Source organism: Neomonachus schauinslandi, chromosome 1 (assembly GCF_002201575.2).
Source record: "Neomonachus schauinslandi chromosome 1, ASM220157v2, whole genome shotgun sequence".
Taxonomy (NCBI): Eukaryota; Metazoa; Chordata; class Mammalia; order Carnivora; family Phocidae; genus Neomonachus; species Neomonachus schauinslandi.
Window position 1 is genome coordinate 107,723,916 of NC_058403.1, and position 10,851 is coordinate 107,734,766.

Genomic DNA, 10,851 nt, shown 5'->3' on the forward strand with positions numbered 1-10,851 from the left:
TGAATGAAGTTTAAAGTGTCATAAAATTTTATATTTAAGACTTCAGAGGTCAGTGAATCCACACTCTTGAGAGGTTCCCAAATCCTTTTTTTCAGTACATTTGTTAAATGGTCATCCAGTTTCTCTGTTTCATATACCAGGTTTGAATACCTCTAGTTGACATGTAGCTCATCATGTTTAGAGATGGTCTGCTATATCCCTTCACAATTCTAGGCATTAGAAAGTTCTCTCCTATGTGGAGTTGGAATTGAATTGGTCATCCCTGTAACTCCCACGTGTCCATTCTTGAAGAGTACCAAGAACAGGTGAGAAGGAATTTTTAATCAGTAAAAATATTGATATATTTTCATAGATAAGGAAGGAGAGAAAATTGGAAGGGTGTATACTCATGAAGTCAATTTCTTCTTTACAACAGTGTTTCTAATACTTCATGCCCCTTTTTAATCCTCTCTTATTCACCCCAGAATGATTATCTTCAGTTTCATAAGCCAGCTCTTTCTATGACATGGTTTCCAACCCGTACCAGTCCAGGGAGTACTTCTTTAGAAGCTGTGAAGTTCTATTGACCAATTGGTTAATCTGGGAAGTGTGTTTCCCATCACCCCCTTCCCAGTACAGTTACCAGTTAGAGCAGTTGAAGGAGGAACTTGCATAAGATTCAGAGAGCAGGGGGAAGGTAGTGGTCATTAATTCTGAAGGTCTTAGCAGGAAAATGCAGTGAGGGATAGATGTAGAAGTACTTAGAGGGTTTCAGTTTGTCCTCATTCTCCTCTACTCCATGTCTAGGTCTTTTCCCTGACTGCTGACCTTGCTGTCCAAGAGCAGTCCCCAGCCCACTCCTAGTCATGTAGGGGAAAACACACTCAGGTAGTAATAACATAGAGGCAACAAACAATGTTGCCCCATAAAAGTATAATGTGAACCACATATACAATTTTAAATATTCTAGTAACCACATTTTTAAAAAAGAATAAAATGAAACAGGTCAAATCGAGTTTAATAATATATTTTGTATAACCCAATGTTACTAAAATTTATCATTTCAAAACATAAACAATATAAAAAATGATTAATGAAACAACAAGGAAGCCAGTGTGGTTAAAACACAGTGAGTGAAGTGGAAGGTGTAGTATGGGATGAGTTAAGTCTCTATTCAGATATCTTTCCCATTTACTAAGGTGACATTTTATGTTTTTACACTCTTCAAACTTGTACTTTTTTTTTTCCACTTCTATCCAGGAGAAAAAAAAATACTACTTTTTAGAAAACAAAATATATACTCCAGGTAATTATTCAAATTTCCTCCTCCAGATAGAACATGGTATATATTAACACTCATCCTCATCTTCCAGGTCATCTCTCCTTCTCACTGATTGTTTTTTTCTTCAGCAAATATGCTTAACTCTTCCCTCACCCTAAAGCACCTTCTTCTGTCCCTCATCCATTGATCTTAAGGTAGTATACCTGTCTTTGTCCTTCCTTTATTGCAGGTTTCATTAGGGTTTCATAACTGCTATAATCTCATCCTTCCACTGAACCTATTCTTTCCAAGGTCATCTGTGATCCACAAATCTTAAATTCAGCTATTTATTTCACATCTTTATCCTGTTTATCATATCTGTAGCACTTAATGCTGTTGACCATAGTCTCTTTCTTGAATCTCTCAAATCTTCAATACTGGTCCTAATTCCTCTGATCAATTCTAGATCTTCTTGATTGACTTAGCTTCCTTCACAATCATTTACACATGTTAGCTTGAGTCCTTCCCACATTCTTCTTCTCATGCTCATTCCTCTACTTGAGTGATAAATTCAGCCATAAATTCAATTTTCACTTACTGTAGCTGCCATGAAAATGTACTCCAGGGCGCCTGGGTGGCTCAGTTGGTTAAGCGACTGCCTTCGGCTCAGGTCATGATCCTGGAGTCCTGGGATCGAGTCCCGCATCGGGCTCCCTGCTCGGCAGGGAGTCTGCTTCTCCCTCTCCCACTCCCCGTTTGTGTTCCCTCTCTCGCTGTGTCTTTCTCTGTCAAATAAATAAATAAAATCTTTAAAAAAAAAAAAAAAGAAAGAAAGAAAATGTACTCCAATCTCCTGCTACAGGGAACTGAGTTGACTAACAACCCCACTGCTGCCCTTATGGGTCAACTATCACATCTACACTATGGCCGTGCTTTCCCTGGGCTGCTCCCCACTAATGATGGAGTGAGGTGGGATTCTAGTGCAGGGCCATCCCTGTAGCACACAGGACTTCTCTAATAAGTGACTTTGGCTCGAGGACTGCCTTTGGCCTGGAGAAAACTTTCTTAGGACTGCTGTAGTCTGATTCTTCCCTCCCAAATCTTCTTCCCCCTTTCCTTAATCACAGGTGTCAGACCTGCTTTGTGGTCTGAAGGATCTCCCTGCCTTTCTCCTCTTTCTCCTTCACGAGTATTTCCCCTAATAATTCTCTTGCATACTTGATCCTATCTTGGCAGCTACTTCTCAGAGGATTAGATTTAACAAATCTACACACCAAGAGCCAATCTCTAAGTCCTCTCAAATTCAACATATCTCATAGTAGATTCCTTATCTTGCCATTACACCCATAACCCTTTCTAGCAAGACCTGCCTTGTGTAATAACACCATCATCCACCCAACTTCTCTCTCCTGCTCATCATCCACATCTTCCATGGCCTTAGCTCAGGAATTATTAAACTATTTCAGACTTGTGCTATGTCAGTTATGGACAACTGGCTTTTAGTCTTGCTCCTCTCCCATTCTGTCTTCAGAAAAGGCTCTCCACAAACTGGTCCCCCATATCTTTGCCTGTTTTAGCACTGTAACTCCTCTCATTTACCCATCACTATAAATTTCCTTGCACTCACCAAATAAATATCCCATACTTGCTCATGGCTATGAGTCTTTGTAGTTGCCAGTTTACCATCTCCTACTGTCTCTGTTGCTTCAATGTCTATACATTTTTCAAGATGCAACTCAAATGTTATTTACTCAGTGAGTCCCCATCCTCAAACCAGCTACCACCACAAAGATAGCAAATCTTTCTTCTTTATTATCTTAGTTTACTCTACAGACTCCATTTACAGCATTCCTTATATTTTGCTACACTTATATGTGTAATCTGTCTCTGCCACTATATTCTGAGACTTTGAAGGAATGGACCATATATGATTAGTTTATATGTGTCCAAATCTTTGAATGGTGCCTCCATCATAGTAGATAATCAATAAATACTATGGAATTAACTGAAGCAACAAAGAAATTAAAGTTATAATGCTTGGACTTTTCTTGGGAAATGTATGCTAACTCCTAATGATTATTACGGTGTTTCTTAAATGCTTGAAAATAATCTGCTTAGCAGCTTTTGCCCCCTCCGTTAAATCAGGAAGATGTCAAAGTTTGAGACAACTACTCAAAACTTGAAACAAAACTCAGGGCTAAAAGAATCATTTTCTTAATTAAGGAAGAGCAATGCTAGATACAGCCTCATTTGACAAAATAAACCACTGATGTTATGGAGGTTTGAGGGGAAAAATTTGTTTTGAGACATGTTTGCTACAAAGGCAAGACGATGGTGATGTCGGTCTTAGAAACATATTTTATATTGGACATAAAAGTGCATTTTGTGTTGGTTACAGAGGCAGAATGGGTTGATGGCAGCCTTAGAAGTGTGTTCAAAGGAATGAGTCTGCCACCAATTGGCTGACTTTCAAGGCATGAGGCTATCACTGACTGGTTGACTTTTATAAGTATATTCACTGAAGCAGCTGTCATTGATTGATTAAAGGAAATTTAAAATCAGTTTTGGTGATTTCTTAGAACCATGGATATGGAACAGTCAGTGATTGATTAGACAGAAATAAAACCATTTCAGGTGGACGTTTTTGTGATGGTTATAGAACAACCAGGTTTTTACTAAGAGTATGAGGGCTTTTTGTTACCCTCAAGTATTATCTCTTACACTCTGATTTCTTACCTACATCTATGAACTTTAGATTCTCTAATATACCCTAGTCTCACCCAATCATAGATACATGCATGCCTTGTTCCTATAATCAATTGATGAGATACAGGAAATGGAAAATAATATAGGAGTATCATAATAAATGCCACTAAATAAAAAAAATATATTAATGCAAGGAACCCTAAATCGGGGACTATCCATAAGGCTGCTTTTTAATTTCAGACTTATGTAATGTCATATATGATCCTTAAGAGATATAACATAGGAACTCATTTTTGTTAAGCCAGCCTTTTTGAAAGTTATTCTAAATGAAGCACCGAGAGCAGAAAAGATAAGTGAACTGACATATATTTAACCTGTGTTAATCACTTTTCACATGTTATCAATTAATTTCAAAAATCAAGTAAAGTGTTTTTATGCTTTTTTTATTAAAAAATGAGAGCTTCAAGGGGTTAAGTAAATTTTTCATTGTTATGAAGCTTGTAACTGACAGATTTAGAATTCCAACTCAAATATATATTTTTTAAAGATTTTATTTGAGAGAGAGAGAGAGCATGAACGGGGGAGGGGCAGTGGGAGAGGGACAAGCAGACTCCCTACTCAGTGGGGAGCCTGATACAAGGCTTGATCCCAGGACCTGAGCCAAAGTCAGACTCTTAACCAACTGAACCACCCAGGTGCCCCTCAAATGTCTATTTATTTATTTTTTATTTTTTATTTTTTAAAAGATTTTATTTATTTATTTGACAGAGAGAGACATAGTGAGAGAGGGAACACAAGCAGGGGGACTGGTAGAGGGAGAAGCAGGCTTCCCGTGGAGCAGCATCAGGCTCCATCCCAGAACCCTGCGGTCATGACCTGAACCGAAGGCAGATGCTTAACGACTGAGCCACTCAGGCACCCCTCAAATGTCTAAATAGTCAAAAGAATTTCTCCCTTCTACCACCTTTCCTGCCCCAAGGGAAAATGGAGAACCTCCACTTTGAAGAAATCAGTCTGGAGAGGGAATGCAATGGAAATTGAAGGAAAATCTCAAAGTTTTCCTGACATGGAAAACTAGTTATGCCAAGTTTAGCATAACTAGTTTAAAGTTTAGATTTCTAAACCCCTTCCTCATTGGCTGTTTTTTCACTGTTGTTTTTTTTCTTTTTTCTTTTTATGGTGGCTCACAAGACAAAAACTTAAATATTTTTATATTTTAGAAAGCTACCCAATCTTCCCATTTCTGCTGTTCTCACACAAACATTTGCTGCAAAGAAAGCCATACTACAAGAAAGTGTGGTATAATTAGGTTCTAGTGAGTAATATAAATGGTTACTCCAATATATTCACATTTTTAAAAAGGAGGACGCTATATGACTCTATGATCCCATCTCTCTACATCATGCATTTTGTTTCAAAAATGACTGAAATAAACATACAGAGCTCTATAAAATATATCAAAATAGGAAAAACAAATACAGCTAGCTTACATTTATTGAGGTTTTCTGGAAGTCGTTTGTGCTACAAAGCATTAACTTAAAACAAGGATAGGGACAGAAATAGAAGAATGGACTTCATAATTTATTTGTTAAAGGCATGCCATAAAATCCTGTTCATTAACTATGGAGAGATCACAAATTTGACTCTAGTTATTTTAAATTCTGTTTAAGAACAAAGATATGATGTTACTCTCAGTAATACAATTATAGTTGATTGATTTTTTCTCTTACAATTTTTAATTTTTTGTAATTAAAGTATAACATACAGTGTTACAGTAGTTTCAAGTGTACAATATAATGATTCAACAATTCTATATATTTCTCGGTGCTCATCAATACAAGTGTATTCTTAATCCCCTTTATCTACTTTACCCATCCCTCCATGCACCTCCCCTTTGGCAACCTGTAGTTTGTTCTCCGTATTTAAGATTCTGATTTTTGGTCTGTTCCTTTTTGTTTGTTTGTTTCTCAAATTCCACATATGAGTGAAATCATATGGTATTTGTCTTTCTCTGACTGACTTAATTCACTTAGCATTATACCCTCTGGGTACATCCATGTTCTTGCAAAGGGAAAGATTTCATTCTTTTTTATGGCTGAATAATCCATTTTATACATGTATATATACCACATATTCATCTATGGACAGACTTTTGGGCTGCTTCCATACCTTGGCTATGTAAATAATGCTGCAATAAACATAATGGTGCATATATCCCTTTGAATTTGTGTTTTCATATTCTTTGGGTAAATACCCAGTAGAGGAAATTACTGGATCATATCATAATTCTATTTTTTGATTAATTAAAAATTTTTAATTGTAACTTATATTACAATTTTAATTGCCAAAGAGAGGAATAAAACATAATGATGACATACTTAAGTATATACAAGTTGAAAATACAAATCAGATTTCCAGAAGAAACACTTTTTATTGCTTCTAAGCTAATCAACTAATTTCTTTTGTGAATATTCAAAAATATAACATTGAGTAGTGGCTTTAAAAGTGACCTAATAAAAGACACAATATCTACTTTCATTAAATTGTTTTGTACAGCATCTGCTCAATATCCAGGTACCTTTAGTATTTCATCCTAATTCTGATAATGAGTGATGAAAAATGAATAGCATATTCAATATATTAAATGAATATTCTGGTTTTTTAAACTATTTTATTTATTTTTGCCTAGGTAACATGTAGCACAGAACACACAGAGTAAAAAAAAAAAAAAGTTTTTCATAACCCTTTTTCCAGCACCCTAGTTCTCAATGAAAGGGAAGTAATATTTAATTGATTCATAGTATTAATTGGGAAAAGTTTTCAAGTAGCAATAATCGCACCTCAGATAAACCTCATTGGCTACGATACTGCCACTGCACATATTTTGATTCAAGAATAGTTCCCTGAAATAAAGGAAGACTTGGATTGGTAGATTGAATGTAATATTCATCTTTTATCTCAAAAAATAAATGCAAAATAGTAAACTGTGAGACATCTCCTAGTAAAATCATTGAACTTTAGAAATAAAAGATCCCTCTGGGTTTCCAGGCAAAATCAAAGTCACTTACAAAGGAAAAAAAATAGGATTGGCATCAGACTTCTTGTCAGCAACAATCAAAGCAAGAAGGAGTGCAGCAAACTTCTCTATAAACTTAAAGAAAGAAGGGGTAAATAAAGGATTTTATGTCCAGCCTAGCTGTTCTTCAAATATTAAGGCTACCACCTATGAGTCTTTCCTGAGGAATCTACTAAAGGATGAACTTCATTTAACTAAGAGATGATTAAGGAAACCAGTAAAAGAACTGGTTATGAGGATTAAATATACTTAATTGTAGATCTAAGACTATAACATAGGTGAGAATGAGAGAGAAAAATTAGTATGTAAATATTCCTTGTTCCATCAAAGTAACACATCAAAAAAAATGAGAGAATACACTCAATGGATGCAAGGGTAAGAGGTAGAAGTCAAAGGAAATTATTTGAAGTTGACAAAATAGTTGACATGTAACTAAGGAAGGGGACTACAGACATTAAATAAAAGTATTAAAAGAGGTAATTAAAAAATATACATCTTAAAAACTATTACACAATAAAAGAAAAAGTTTAAAAAGCAAAGAAAATAGACTACTTAATGAAAGACACCTAGTAAATATAATTCTGGGTTATAAAAGACCAAACTTATACATTATATTGATCAATGTAAATAGGCTCAATCCATCTATTTAAAAATTTTTTAGATTGGCTTACAAAACCAGAATAGGAATGTTCTACAACCGACTTAATTTCTTCCAAAAATCATTGTCATTCCCCTGCATTTCCCTACCTTGAGCATTTGCCAATATCAGCTTTGTTCCTGTTTATGTTATATACTTGCAAAGTAAGTTTTTAATCCCTCAAATCTTACTGTTCCACATTCAGGTTTTATGAAGCAATTTAGCCTTGGATGTTTATTAAAGTAGAGAAAAATGAGCAAATGTTAGTTTTTGAGGGGAAAAAAATCCATCGTATAATACATTTTATTCTTAAATGCTAAGTGGTTCCAAGGTTTCTTTTTCTCTTTCTTACTGAATTGTGTCCGCTTTTAAGACTGAATACAAAAGAACAGAAAAAAATAAACATGTCAGGAAAAGGTATTTATTTGATGAAAATTCTTTTAGAATCTCTCCATTTCCTTGCTGTGTAATCACAAGCAAATCACTAATCCCAACCTCTTCTAAAATTCTGCAACCTTCCTGCATTGCAGATAATAAAAATTGAGCTATTTTAAAAAGCATTTTTGAGCAGTATCTAGCACTGCTGCTCACAACCATATCGTACAGAATTTTCACTGGCTTTTAGATGAAATAATATTACCATATGGAAAAATTAGAATATATAGATGGAAAAGAGAAACAATTATTAAACCAGCCAAAAATCTACCACAACACTGTTGCCAGTGTTTCTATATATAGTCATCTGTAGGTTACTCCTAGGGCAGGGAAAAGAAAGCTGCACAGAGCCAGCAGCCCTGCAGGCAGCCTGCTGCCCCTTCTTGGCCTCTGATTTGTAAATGGAGATGAGAGAAGGGGCTGGGAAGGACTTGAATCTGGGTGGGAAGAGCCCGAGTGAAGGCTCTCATAGGCACTGGTGCTTGGGTACCCCTAGTCCAGCTCCCACCAGGCCAGAGAGTTGGAAAAGAGGGTTAAATATCAAAATAAAAAGAATCCTTAGATAAGTGTAATCTACTTAGACTTGCAATAGGAAGTCATTTGTCACCTCCTCGTTTTCTGTTTATATCAGTAATCGGAAACAGAAAATATATTTCTCTAAAATATGAATGCATATGACTCTTCAAATGACAAATAAGATATAGGTAGTGCAAAAAAATATTAGAGGATACATAAAGTTAGTACAAACAAAAATTTAAAAACCCACACTTAATCATCAAACACTACCACCGTATTTTACATCAACAAATCATTTTGACATGTTTTTAATGACCAGTAGAATTGACTCTGAACTTCAAATATCAGAACTTTACCTAGATAGAAGAAATGAAGCATTACCTACTACTGTGTCTCCTCACCCTCTTCTAAGTTAGGCTCAGCTAGGATTGGTCCTTAACCACATTTGAGTCACATTTATATTGTATGATGGCCAAGTATTAATTATTAAGTATTAATATCTAAGTATTAATTGCTCCAGCTAAATTTTTTTTGCTAGTGATATAAAAATTAGGTTACTAAATATTCAGCTTTCATAATAAATCTTTCTTAACTCCATGTATTTCTGTTTGAATTGGGCTGGATGATCCTTGAGTTTCTTTCTAGCACCAAAATGTGATTCTCTGAAAATATAGAAAGAAATTAAGACATGTTTTGCAAATAAGTTAGCTTTTTGTGAGGGTTTCTTAAAGTTATCAAAAAAAATCTATTCAGACAGTCTCTTCTGATGCATTTTGACATTCACTCTTTCAGTATAAAGTTAGTTACCATGCAAAAGCAGATTCTTAATAATTGATGTTGTTTGCTTTGAATGTGATTACTCATAGAAGGCTGGAGAAATGAATCAATACTTGCTTAGCTTCTCCAAAATAAATCAGAGATAATTGTTAAAGTAATGCACGTTAATTTAGGCTGTCAAATTAATTTCCCAACACCTCCTTATGCTACAAGAGTCTTAATTAAGAAATAACTAAGGTTGCCTTTTCTTATTGCAGGTATTGCTGAGCCACTCGCTCTGAACAAAGTCATTTAAGTCCTTTGATGTATGCAATTTAAAGAACACAAAAGCGGGCGCCTGGGTGGCTCAGTTGGTTAAGCGACTGCCTTCAGCTCAGGTCATGATCCTGGAGTCCCTGGATCGAGTCCCGCATCGGGCTCCCTGCTCGGCAGGGAGTTTGCTTTGCCCTCTGACCCTATCCCTTCTCATGTGTTCTCTCTCATTCTCTCTCTCTCTCAAAAAAAAAAAAAAAAATCTTAAAAAAAAAAAAAAAAAAAAAAAAAAAAAAAATAAAGAACACAAAAGCAAATCTACAGAGTATTATACTGTATTTTTGTAAATGGGCTTTACAGTTTGCAAAGTGCTTCCATGTTCTTTCTGCAGACTGTGTTCTGTTCTATAAGATACAAATTTGGTCTCCTCTGAAGCTATTTCAGTACAATGTGGGGCCTTACGGAGTGTCCGGTCCCAGGTTCCATATTTTAAGAGGATCACTGACTAATAGAGTACTTCAGAGAGAGAAAAGTGAGTGATAAAGTCTGTGGAATTATAGAAGTTGAAAGAACTTTTATGACATACTTAACATAAAAGAAGTAGGCTATCATAATAATTGAGGAGGTCTTCTTTTGTTTGAATGCATGTTACATGGTAGAGGGCTTAATTTTATATCTTGTTCCAGATGGTAGAATCAGCACGGATGATTGGTGATAACAGGGAGGTAGATAAAGGCTTAACATAAAGAATCTTTTGACAGTACAAAGGGCTGCCTTACCCAGGAGTGAGCTTCTTGGTACTATGCATCCCCTGGAGAACCACTTAGGAGGGGTGTGGCTAACACTGAGGGATAATTCTCTGAGAGGCCCACTGTCTCAGGCTTTCAAGGCTGCCAAACATGAGGAAGCCTCTTCTTTCTGGTCCAGCCCATTCCTTGACTCTTGTTATCAACATTAGATGGAGATTTCAAAACCCCAAAAGATAGGGACTTACCAGAAGTCCTCATAGTCCCCTTATTACATGCCCAACCACGTTTCTGAATTACCCATTGCTATCCAAAGAGCTGGCCATTGTAGGATACACCCTCTCTGCCCCATTATGTCCACTCCTGTGTCCAAGGCTGTTGGAGAGCAAGTGTAAGACCAAAGGTGTCATTCCCCCTTCCCTGCAGTTCATGTATAACCTGTCACACTCTGCCCATCAATCTCATC

General features: G+C 36.0%; 1 non-coding gene across 1 annotated transcript; it reads right to left on the reverse strand.

Annotated features, from left to right (window-relative positions):
• Positions 1 to 6,689: 6,689 nt before the first annotated feature.
• On the reverse strand, positions 6,690 to 6,831 carry LOC123326889. Its single transcript, XR_006541379.1, has one exon. It is a non-coding gene; the product is annotated as a U4 spliceosomal RNA (small nuclear RNA).
• Positions 6,832 to 10,851: the final 4,020 nt, after the last annotated feature.